Source organism: Corvus cornix, chromosome 2 (genome assembly GCF_000738735.6).
Source record: "Corvus cornix cornix isolate S_Up_H32 chromosome 2, ASM73873v5, whole genome shotgun sequence".
Lineage (NCBI taxonomy): Eukaryota > Metazoa > Chordata > Aves > Passeriformes > Corvidae > Corvus > Corvus cornix.
Genome location: NC_046333.1, coordinates 147,612,061 through 147,624,585, shown reverse-complemented (window position 1 = coordinate 147,624,585; position 12,525 = coordinate 147,612,061). Strand labels below are relative to the sequence as shown.

General features: G+C 40.7%; 1 long non-coding RNA gene across 3 annotated transcripts in view; it reads left to right on the top strand.

The window, feature by feature from the left end:
• LOC104692625 overlaps positions 1-12,525 on the top strand; it is an 80,432-nt gene that overhangs the window by 6,385 nt on the left and 61,522 nt on the right. For all 3 annotated transcript variants that reach the window (XR_005601542.1, XR_005601541.1, XR_005601540.1), the window contains exons 2-3: positions 11,296-11,645; positions 11,916-12,085. This is a non-coding gene — a long non-coding RNA (uncharacterized LOC104692625). The remainder of the gene's footprint in view (positions 1-11,295; positions 11,646-11,915; positions 12,086-12,525) is intronic.

Here is a 12,525-nt window from a genome sequence, read left to right as displayed (position 1 = left end):
TTGTTGGAAGAAAGTAAAAGCAAAGATAATGCCTCTTGCTCAGGAAGCTTTTAAATTGAAATTTGCTGAAGACTGACAGTGTCTTGAGGAACTGTTACACATGCTTATACTATCTTGCACTCTTTGTTAACTTTAACTCTTGGTCACCATCAGGAACACTCGATTGCACTGCAAATGCCTTTAGTCTGATTCTTTATGGCTTTCCTTATCATAACTAATAGTTTTTTACTGAATCTCCCCCAGTCTGGGTGCATTACTCTTGCAGAACTTTAACTAGCATGGCAGTCAGTATTCCAGGTGAGTTTTCAAAGTGTCTAGTATTGGGCTATTAAATTCTTCACTCTCCCCTAATGACAATGTCTTCCCTGACACAATACAGGCTTATGTCTGATTCATGATTTTTCTGTCATCAGCTGCCCTGTCTATGTCCTCTTTCTCCCAGCAAGTCATGTCCCAAGCCATTGCAGAATTCCTTATTAGGTGAGTTTACATTTTGAATGGTTGAACTTCATCCCACTGCTGCTTCTCCAACACTTACGGTCATTTAGATTTCTCTGTGTGGTATTTCCACCTGCTTTGAACTGATCATACCTGCCACCCCTGTGTGACCAGATGTTAGTTAGTTTGTACATGTAGTAGGTTCAAACCATGACAGTACAACCCTCTGGCAGCATCCTCATGGGGGTTACTGTGGGCATGGAGTGTCACCATCACTCACACCCCCTGCCACCCTCAGACTCAACACAGGCAACAGCCAAAACTGTGTTTCACTGGAAAATGACAATTAGTCAAAAACAAAAGCCTGTGATGGCAACATTCAGGTTTCATTCAAGAATATAGTAGAAGTAATTGCTCTGATCTGGGGAGTCCCAGTCCTTCTCCTAAAAATAAAGCTGGTATTTGTAACCTAGACTTCCTAAGTCAGATGGAAATTCTATTTTGGTCTGGTTTTTTCCCCTGTATTTTTTGTTTGAAATTTTACACTTTGCTAATTTTGTCTTAGCAAAGGTCAATTGTTGGAACCTCAGATTTTCATAGACTACAAAACTCATTTCACACCTGATTTTACTTTACTTTCTAAACAAGCTGAAGTAGGTTTTTTCACAACAGTACATCTAAAGATGCCTTATAAAAAGCAAAGCAACTATGGTTTATTTTATATAATTTGCATTATTTTTAAAGCACCCTCTACTTACTTTTCCAGCTGATTTCCAATCTCCTATTTTTTTTAATCTATAATGCTAATAAATTTCTAACTTTACTCATAGTTTCTCTTTGTGTCCTTCAAAACTATCATTAACCACATGCCTGAGTTACTTTTTGTTCAAAAGAATTCATCAGAAAATGACAAGTTAAGCCTAATCAGTCAGTCTTTGCTTCCTCAAAGGCCTCCAGCTGTTGTTAAGTAATATCCCTTGTCACACTTTAGATAGCCCAACAGACTGGGGAAAAAACCCAAAAACACTTGTTATAACGACAATGATAAACAAAATCTGTTCTGAAGCTACCCTAAGTGCCTTCAGAGTCTAACACAACCCTTGGATTGACTTCTTTCTGGAGAAACATAACAGCCAGAGTAATTATTAAAGTGTTGGCCCAAGACTTAAATCCACATACAGATTTCCAGCTAAACATTAAATAACACTTGGTCTTTGAAAAATTGGGCGCTACAGTCTTCAATCAGCTTCTGTCCCTCATCATCTTTACAGCACCAGGGAAATAAAGGACAAGAATTGGCTGGACACACAATGTCAGACAGCTGGAACACTGACCTATGCTTTCAAAGTCTGTTGCTCTACTAGGCAGGGTATTGGCATTAAGATTTTAAACCTGTTATCACTCACAGGAGTTCAAAGACTTTTCTTTTATTCCCATGGAGGTTTTTTACAGTGGGCTTTGCCTGCCATTTAAATGTTTTCACTCTGGATTTATGGCTTATTTTATCCGGTCTGCAGACGAGGTTTGTTTTGGGGCTTTTTTTGCAATATGAGTTTCTAAGCTAGTTAAAGCAGCCACAAAATGTTGTGCTGTATGTTATCCCAGAAAACGTAAAATGTATGATTTTTCAGCTATGGAAGAGTTGGTAGTAATGAGACCATACATTTTAAAAGATGAGTATTAATTTTAGACTTCATGAACCCTTTAAGAAAGCTCTTCTAAACTGAAAACACCTTCTCCTGCTTCAATTAGACATATTAAACATTCCTTCTCTTTTGAAATCAATTTAACAGTTAGATATGCTAAAGGATTGAACTGCAAGTTCCAGCTTCCCATAACCCTTTGCCACTACCAGCTGTTCCTTACAGATGTTTTCCCTGAGGTGAACATTCAGGAGGGGTTTCAGATTAGGGGAACATGCGTGACAGTTTCTTCTTTGCTGGCTACCACAGCTCGTTCATTCTGTAGCCTTGAGGGAGGCTCTGAGATATCACTCTTTACTTTCTGTCTCAGACCAGCTCAATCAGCTCACCCAAGTATGAGCAATTCTTCTAACAAGAGCCTTATTCAAGGCAAAGATTACAAGTTCCTCAAGTTAGATCCCTTTCACATTGATCAGTGAGACTTTTGGAGCCAGGGCAGCGTTGCCTCCATTTCCCAAGCTTTTGACTGACATCTCCATCCTGAAGATGATTGCATTCATCCAGGTGAAATTTGCTGCAAACACAGACGTGTGGGCACATGGACGTGTCTGCCCAGCAGCCAGGGATGGTATGAAGTCTCAGCTTCTCTGTGAAATACTTGTCTCTGCACAGACCTTGTCAAAGACACAATCACCCCCCTGGATTGCATGATGTGGTGAAACCAAGACCCAAGGAAAGACTCTAAGAGAAAAAATTCCACTCTGCTCGAGCCCATGCTTCTGCAAGGGACCTGCCTTCAAATAAACAAATTGCTGCTGCTGAGCACTATTCTGTAGACAGTTTTGGGCTGAAAAGGGCTCAATCTGTTGCGAGTTTCCCATACTGTTTCTGCCTGTCATCTAGCTAGAGGGGAGACTTGGGACAGGAATCCCATATTACACACAGAAGGATAGTATTGGCCTCTCTAATACAATTGCTTGATATTTTTAAAACAATTGATACTTTTGAGCTTTCTTATAGATGAGATAGAAAAAAACAAAAGTTCCTTAGAAATTCTACACTTTGTTCAGTCACATTTAAGAACAGGAATCAGCCAGTGGCCTCCTCACTTACACACAAATATGTGTACACAGCTCCTGTTGAACAGGCTTTGTAAACCTAGACAAAATAACAACATTGAATTCAGGAGAACAACTATTTCTATTAATCACTGTAATAAAAAACCTGCAAACTTGGCAACACAGTTTTATTCAAATGCCTCCTCTATACACACTGGCAACACCACCCCCAGTATTACTCAGACATTGTTATTTTTATCATTGCAGTGTCTCTTACACAGGCATCTTCTTATTGCCTCATAGAGGAAAGTAATGAATTGAAGTATGAATGTTCTTGAAACAGATCTTTTAAAAGAAACATTAGCTCAGAAGGTACTAGAAATTAAGTTCCTGTTTGGAAAAATAGAAAAACTGAATCTCATAAATAAGCCTTTAATTTGGGTTTAATGGAGGCCATTGTTTTGGGCTTCTGCATTCATCTATTTAAGAGAAATTTGTGGAGATATTAAATGGGATCAATTCTGCTGTCACATAGTAATGGGAGTGAATAATTATTTAATTACCAATTAAATTTTGTGGGGAATTGGCACATAACAAGGTGACCGGAAATTGTATTCAAATATGAATTGGGATTTTAATAAATACTTTAACTGATGAACCTCCAGTGGTGGATGGCTCTCCAGAAATGCAGTCTTGGTCACTGCACATGAAGCAGGTAAATTCACATTTAAGGGTAAATTCTGAAACCTGCATCCTGACCACTTTCCTTGTAAATCCCATTGCCTAACGCATAAAACTAAAATGAAATGCATGAAGTCCAACTGTTTGAAGGACTAGGCATATTCAGTCCCTTTTAACTTAAACTCCCATTTACAGTAATCAATCTTCTGGAAGAAGACTCACTAGCTTTGGAGTCACCTTCCTCATCCTTGCTGTTCCTTAAAGGATTCTTTTAATTCAAGGGAAATTTCATGGATTTCAATAGTAATGCCACTAGAGCTGCTATTATCTCTCTGAGCAGTAATACAAGCAAATACAGCCACTACAAAAATAGAAAAATAATTCCTACATGCATCTCATGTTTATTAAATCTCATTGTGGCATGCTGTGATTAATCTTTTGCAGGAAGTTTCCTTAATTCTCATTTAAGGATAAATATCTGTATTTCTTCATAATAAATAAATAAGCTTTTGCACCACCTCACTTGTGACACAAATTAAAAATAAGCCATGAATTGATAACAGTTAGTTTTGTTCCTCTACAGTTCAGACATTTCAGAAATCCCATGCTAGATGAGCTGACCATTCTTCTCACTCTGTATTTTTTTTGGTTGTTAAATTTATGTACAGATTAATTTTTCATGGCTTCTGATCACATTTTAAGGACGAGATCTAAAGCTGTTTCTGTACATTCAGGTCTTGATGTCTGGGATGTGTTTTTTAATAAATATCTTCCTGCAAGTAGCCTGTCATCCTCACCTATTACTGCATTTGAGTAGAAAGTATGAAATTTGCTTGAGTTCCTACATGCAATCCCCTCAAAAGAGCATTTCAAGCAAAAAGGCAGAGGAAAGGAGTGCAGCTAGAGAGAGGAACTCATTTCTGGTGGTGCTGGTATTCAGAAAAGTCCACTGGGCTGATATAGGGACAATGGTAACGGTTGTTGTCTGTGTCTTATTACTAACTATGCACTCTTTCTTTAAGAAAAGGAAATTAAAATTTTCTTTCATCTTCTGCTCCTTCCTACTTATCTCTTACATGTCACTAATAAAGCATAATATTGCACAGTGTCTCTCCAGGGGTAAAACTCCTGTTTCCCTTCCCCTAGCCCATGCTTTGTTGCAGCTGTGCTGCCTTTCCAAGTGAACATGCCAGATCTCTGGGATTCTCTCTGCTGTCTCTAACTCCTGTTCTGATTGCTTGACCCCAGAGCCAAGTGATGAATGTTGTGGCCTGACACCCACTTACAGCAGGCTCTTCCACAGGAGCTGTTTAAGCCCCTGACAGCGTGGGCCATCAGCAGGATGGCTGTGGGCAATGAATGCAGCAAAGTGCTTGCACTGGTTACCTTTGCAGTTCAGGCTGGGACCATGGGGGAAGCCTGGGATGAAGGAGTGAAGAGGAGCAGCTGAGCAGTGTGGGTGACTCTGTACAGGCACCAAGGTGACAGAGAGGAGCATCCTCCCTGCAATCACCTTGAGAAGAGCAGCACAGCCCCGTCTGGAGTCCTCTGGAGGAGGGAGGTCGAAGAGGCTCTGCTGCATTTCCTTGTATGGTTCAGCAGTGGCACACAAGAATAAAGTCACTGTGTCAGTCCCAACCCGACTGAGGGGAAATTAGAAGCTGTTCTGATGGCTGCATGGTGGCCCAATAGAGGAGGCCACATGAGCTGGTTTCCTTGCCATCTTCAAATTTGTGGTGCTAAATATGGCACTGAGTCTTCTTGGAAAATTCAAAGAGAAAGGAAAATTAAACTTCTGCCTCCTATCCTTTTTCCTAACTCCCCCTTCCCTGAGAAAGCCCTTTCTGAGGATGAGGCATCCTTGGAGCCATCAAAAATTTTTGCTTACTGAAGGACCTAAAACCAGACTTTGTCTAGTAGCCACACCACACATATTTTCTTTAATAATATATACAGACAGGGTGGTTGGGGATGCCACAAAAACTGCACAGGAGCTGTGCAGTTTGCCCAGGCAGAGGACCAGCCAGGGGCCCTGCTCTGAGCCTTTGCTCTGGCTGCCAGCCCAGGTAAGCATTTGGTCCTGGGTGCTGAATGACTCTGCTGATGCCACCATAAAACCAGGAGGGGATTGCAGTTTTAGCGAGATTTCTGCTGGATGTTTGGTAAGGCACCATCCGTAGCATTGCACAGCTTATAGAAATATTTTCTCTGTATCATAATTTCACTTATCTATTATTAATTTTTTTCCAGACAATAAAACAAAGGTATTATCATTTGCTGTGGAAAAAAAATATGGGTAAGAAATGCATCTTGGGGTTTGTTTTTTATTTCGTGTTATTTCTCTTTCCTTTCAACATCCAGGAGAAACAGTAGCCATGTGAGTTCAACTCCTCTGCTCTCCTCTAATCTACCCTTTGATGTAACAAACTGGCAAAAACATATTTCTAATCAAATATAGTCTCTCATCCTTAATCAGCTCAGCTTTAAAATGCAGATCAATGAGATAAGAAAGAGATGATTTAATTAGCCCAACCTCAGCAATGTTACAGCATATTCTCATTTACAGAAATAATGGGGAGCAAGAGGAAAGACATTCATCATCATGAAAAGACTGGGGAAGGCAGAGGAAAGCAGGATATTTCCTATGTTAGCTAAGGGTGATTTTCATTCCAGCTAAAGAGCCAGCACGTATTTTATGGGCCATTTAAATAACACTTAGGCCTTGCACTTTGTCCTTTAGCCTAAGGATGAATTTCTTTCGCTAAGTAGCAATACCTTTGGAAATCATCACTCTTGGGTTTAATTGATGAGCCAGAGACAGCTCCCACCACTTGGTGAATAAAGAAGAGGAAATATGGCAGGCAGGAACACAGCAATAATGCACATTTATAGAGCTGCTTGGGAACACTCACCCACACGAGTGCCAGGTCAGGCACTCTTACTGGAAAGGCTTTAATGGGAACAGCACAGGCTGTACTGCCTCACACTGCTACTGCCTTACTGAGTGGCCACAGGCAGGTCACTTTGCTTTTGCATTTTTGGGGGTGTGTGTTGTTTTTCTTTGCTTTCTTTCTCTGTCCCATTAGGATTTGGAATTTCCTGCAGAGTAAATCTCTTCCTTCCTCCACAGCACAGGTCCCCCCACAAATGGGGACTGTGGCACACCTTGAGCTCTGTGGTATTGCTGTAGAGCTGCTTAAAGAGAAGAACCAGTGCAAGTTCTCAGCTTGCTCTTTCACCTTTGTGGCTTCAAAGCAGCAGAACACTACCTTACCTCCATCAGCCCTGTGTATCCTGACTCCAAATGCTCCTTCATCCCCCTGGAGCATGGGACTCACTGGATCAGATTAGCTCAGGTTTGGTCAATGCTGCCTCCTCCACACAGAGCACCCAGAACACTTCCATGGCCACACCAATCCTTTAGAGGCCTCAACAAAAGGAAAATCAGACCTGTAAATGTCCAACAAGGGTTTTCAGATGGGCTCCAGCTGTGGAGTTGGACTCAGGACCTGAACCTTTGGTGAGGTGTGTCTTGACATTCATGCTGTTGCAAAGTCAGGCCAAACCCACACAGATGAGGCTATGCCAGCTCCTGATTTGAGTTCTGGGAATGAAGTTTGTCTTCGTTGGTGCCCATCCATCATTTTGAATGGAGCTATCTTGTGACAGCCACATTTGGTAGTCTCTGCCTGGGAGATAATTGCTCATCACTGAGGGGAACTCACACAGCTGAGATAACCCTCAGGCACTTTCTCTGCAGGGATGGGAGCACCAGAGGAAAAGCAATTAACAGAGCAATTAAGCCACTATCCAATCATATCTCTTTTTTTTCCCCCCTCATCTCATACTTGTGCCATTCTCCAGTGCCTCTAAAAACAAGCAAGGAAAGGCCCTGCTCTCTAGAGGGATAGTTCCCTCAGGTGGGCTGGGGCTGAGATTAGGCTCTAACCCCCATTCTTGACCCTTACTCATCATCAGTCTGGGTTTGTTGGACATGGCTTGGCTACTGTAAATAGAACCAGTGTCCATTTCCTTTCCTGAGAGCCAACAATGGTAATTTAGACCTCTTCCCTGTATTCTTCTCCTTCCCTCCACCAGGCTTGTTCTCCAGGTAATAAATCAATCTTTTCAAAAGCATTAGATCAGATATCGTGACTCTGTGGTTTCATGAGAAAGCTTTGCAGAAAAGATACTGAGACACTCTCACATGCACAAGAGTTTATAAAATGTGTCCGTAGATGATGGCATTCACCAACACTAGAAGTGAAAGTTACTTGGGGGGGAATATAAAAACACAAGGACAGAGAGGAGAGAGACATGAGAAGGAGAAAATTCTGTCACAGTTGGGCTCTCCCAGGTCCCCCAAACTGTTCCTCCCCCATCTCCCTGTCCCAGCCCTTCCCTGGGCTGCAGCCCTTTGGGGACAGCTGCTCCTGCTGCGGTTTTCCACAGCCACAACTCCTGCAGGAAATTGTGCTGTGGAGCTCCAAGTGATGTGAAGGGCCAAAGCCCCATGGCTCTGTGGAGTTTGGCAATGTCACAGACATTACAGCAGTTCCCCCCCACCTCGTCCAGCAGCTTGGTCTTAAATTATAAGAAGGACATGGGGCTACGCTGCAAACCCTAGCAGGAGACTACATTTGTTCCTCCAGAGACCCACCTGAACTGCCAGAACAGAGTCAAGTCACCAAGTAGCATTGTGGGCACCCAAAGAAAAGTCACCTTCGCTTTTCAAAGCCTTGAAATGAAGCTCTCCATCAGTGACTCCTCATCATCGAGAAATCTGCAGAGTAACACTCACCCCATCCTTAGCACCTGAAGCCTGCTCATCCCTCCATTTAGAGGATGCACAATGCTTTTGTTAATTAGAGCCTTAGTTTAATATGAGCTGTCAGAGTTCACTTAACTTCAATTAATTGTTTCTCCTGAGCTTAATTTCTTTAGTTAAGTATTGATTAATCATTGCTTAATTATGCTGAAGTCTCACTGGGTGATATTTCAGTTGCATACCGCAGCAATGCACTGCTTTCTAAAAATACTCAGAGAATCATCAGATATTTTATGTATTGCTATTATTGGGATGACTTCTAATATTTATCTTTTCATCCCTTATGTTCCAAAATGTATATTTAACAGGTTGTGTTTAATTCCACTCGTTTACAACTCATTTTTCTCTATGTTGGTAGGTCATACACTGGAGTTTTGCTCTGCATGGTGTGGGGACAAAAGCTTTGTGTCTGGCATCCAATATCTTATGCCAGGAGGAGTAGGTTGGGGAACACAAGTAAATTAACTTTACTGTGGTACAATATTAACACATTTAAACAGCCAAAATATTGATGGCATGGGTTTTTTTCTTGAATTTTTACTTTAAGTGACACACAACTTTGGCTCAAATACTGTCTGTATTTCCTCAAAACTACAATGCTAGAGCTCTTACGAATCTGGCCTTCAGACCAAGCTACCTCTAATCTGAAATCTCAGTCTGTTCTGAAATATCAGGAGGAAATAACTACTTCCACAGTAGTATCTCTGTAGTATCTCAACATCTCTGTAATGTCAGGTTGGATTGCAAGTACCTTAGTTTTCACAGATAAGTATAATAACTATTAAATTTTTCCAAGGTCTCTCTTGAATTTCAATACTTACCCAAGTTAGAAGTTAAGTTTGATCTGTAGTGAGAAATTAAACAATTACCTTTTCCCTCACAATAATTTCCCTGGAGTCCATTTAGGCATCTAATTTTACCTACACACGGAAACATTTTTTGGTTTTTTTTCTAGATGAGAAAGAGTCACTCCCCAGGGAACACTTCTTGGTTTGACATGGTTTTGTCATACTCAAGGTTTAACTTTCTCCCTTTGGTACATGTTTACTTTTTCAGAGATCTCTAAACATACTCCTACTAAAATTTAATTTTGAACATGTTCTGTGCTATAGGAGTACTAAGCATTATTTACTTCTGTCATCCCAGATTCTCAAATGAGCACTGGTAGGAATATGCTATAAAGAGAGTCATCAAAATGACATCCTTTTCTACTACATTTCACCTACTCGGTGGTGTAAACATCTGGCTCCTTGGGAATGCACATTTTTGCTGTGTGAAAGGCAAGATAATCTGGTGAAAACGTGGATGGTTATTACATGGATCATGGAAAACACTTCTGTTACCTTATGCTGAATGACACAATACATTGAATTTTCCAGAAAGGGATGGATGAATTCGTCCAGGTTAAGAAAGTACTGACAAAACACTTGCTCAGAATCTGAACAAGTGCTAGTCAAAACATTTCTACAGTACAATTAATCTGTCCTTTGTTATTAACTTCTTATCACAGCTCTGTGTTTCTGGATTCTGATCTAAACCAGAAGCCCCACTTCTATAGCACAGCTGGCTTGTATTAAATTTGTACCAATACTTTACCAAGAAACTGAAAAGCAAGTCTGTTGTCAAGACTCTCCTTGCAACTTCATCTAAACTCTGTATCCAGGTCTGAGTCCCGGTCATTACTGATGTAGGTCCTGAACAAACACACTCCTGCCTGACATGCTCACTGCAAAAGAAGAAACAAAGAATTGGAAAAAGGAAGTTTTACCTTCCCTGCTTTCTTTAAAGGAAACTGGAGCACTGAGACACAACAAGCTAAATTTCCCAGTGTGATTTGGATCCGTATTCATTAAAATGACAAGTCATTGATCTTAATTACAATCCTCAGGATCCTGCCACATGGAACTCAAGATGTTTGTGGAAGTTTAGCAACATCAGCTTGATGCACATCCCCAACTTTCTTATGCTAATTCCTAAAGACAAAAATATTCCCATTTTGTCAGCTTTCTTGGTGTCAGCCACAATTTTACAGCTCAGCATTATTTATTTATATTGTAACCTGGCTTAACAGACAAAGTCATCAACCACAGCTGTATCAGGGGCTTTACTACCAGAAAACAAAACTTCTAAATCCAGGTGTTAAGATGAGACCACTGAGATAAACAGGCAGTTAAGTGGGAAGTATGAGTTTATCAGGGCAATCAGCCTGGTCTAAAGGGATCAGAACTCCTCCAATCCCCTCCTGCAGACTAAACCCAGCGTGATTAACGTTAGGAGAGATGACTAAATGTTATGTGCCTACGAATGTTTCAAACATTCCTGTTCTTTCTACCAAAGGAATACACACGAGGACTACAGTGGCTCTTCCATCTGCCACATCCATCTTGCAAAACCAAGAACAATACCATGCAACCCTATACCCAGTTGTCTGCTGGAGCTTGCAAATTTTCTCTCCCACTGCATTAATAATGTGACATGTCCCCATTAAATAATAATAAAAATATAAATAAATAAATTTAAATGAAGGGAGCCATGGCTTATTTCTTTCAGCACATCTTCAAGTGAACAGAATCCCTGGCTCCCCAGGCTGGCCTGTCACTACCTCCTTACTGTTCAGGTGTCTTAACCACTTTTTTCATCCTTCCAGCTCATCTGAGAAAAGAACAGGAGGATGAAACATTCCTGCAATTGTCTGTGAACTGATACACTGGAAGTGGCCTGTGGGAAATCTGCCACTCTGCTGTGGATTTCTGGTCTCTGGGACGTGGTCTGCGAGGCTGACTGGATTCAGGATACAATACCTTGTGGAGGAAGTGCTGTGATTTTTTTGAGAAAATCATTCAGGCATAAGAGCAGAGAAAAAAGTTGTAAAAGTTAAAGAAAGATCCCTGAGGGACATCAGCACTGCCAGGATCTCTACAAGTTCAGTGTGTAGTCTCTTTTCTCAGCACATTTGCTTTGGGCAAAACCATAATAGTAACTCATCAGTTGAGGCAGGTAAGTGTGCCTGTTAACATATCTATCCTAAAATACTTCTATTATTAATAAACAATCAAGTAAAAGCTGCAGGTCACCATAACTTTTTCAGACTTCTCACCCTAACTTTTTTCCATTTTCAATGACACTGTGCAATTGATTGCAGTGCAATTTGCTTCCTTGCTTTTCAACAAATAATTGCTTCATTTGGATTTTTCAGATTTTTGATAACTAAATTGGCTTTTTACTGTAATTATTTCCCTTTCTATTTCTCCATCTTGCACTTCACAGGAGCTGTAGTTTGGTTTTGAATCCTGCTCTCTGGGTACCAGCAGCATTTTCACATGGGCCGAAGCTCTGGTTTATGGCTGTTCTCATCCAGCTTGGTCAAGCAGGCTAAAAGGAAAAGAAATGCAGCTAAATTCTGAGGGATCAGATTCTATCCACCTTTAACATATTATGTAAGTCTTCATCCTTTGAGTAGTCTTATTGATTTCAGTGGAAGGAGTTGTTATTGCAGAATGTGAATAAGATGTCAGAATTTCACCCTAAATATTTCACTTTACAAAGGAAGCCATGCTGCAGAAGAAAACACTCCCTGAGCTGCAGCAGGATGTAAAATTTGCAGTTAAAATAAAATCTGAGAAGCCTTTTGCTTCTTTGTGATGGTGCCCTCCTATTGAAAGTGCTTAATAAACAGAACTAGTTCTGTCTGAATCAAATGAAAGATGCTCATATACAATCTGAGAGTCTTCTAATCCTTACAGCACCACAAGTAATTCAAAGAAGTCTTGAAGTGCCACGATAATGGCACAAGATGGTTATCTCTGTATTATTGGTTTTGTGTACATCAAAGAATGCTCAGTGGGAAAAATAATGTTGCATAAAAAACCAAACACTT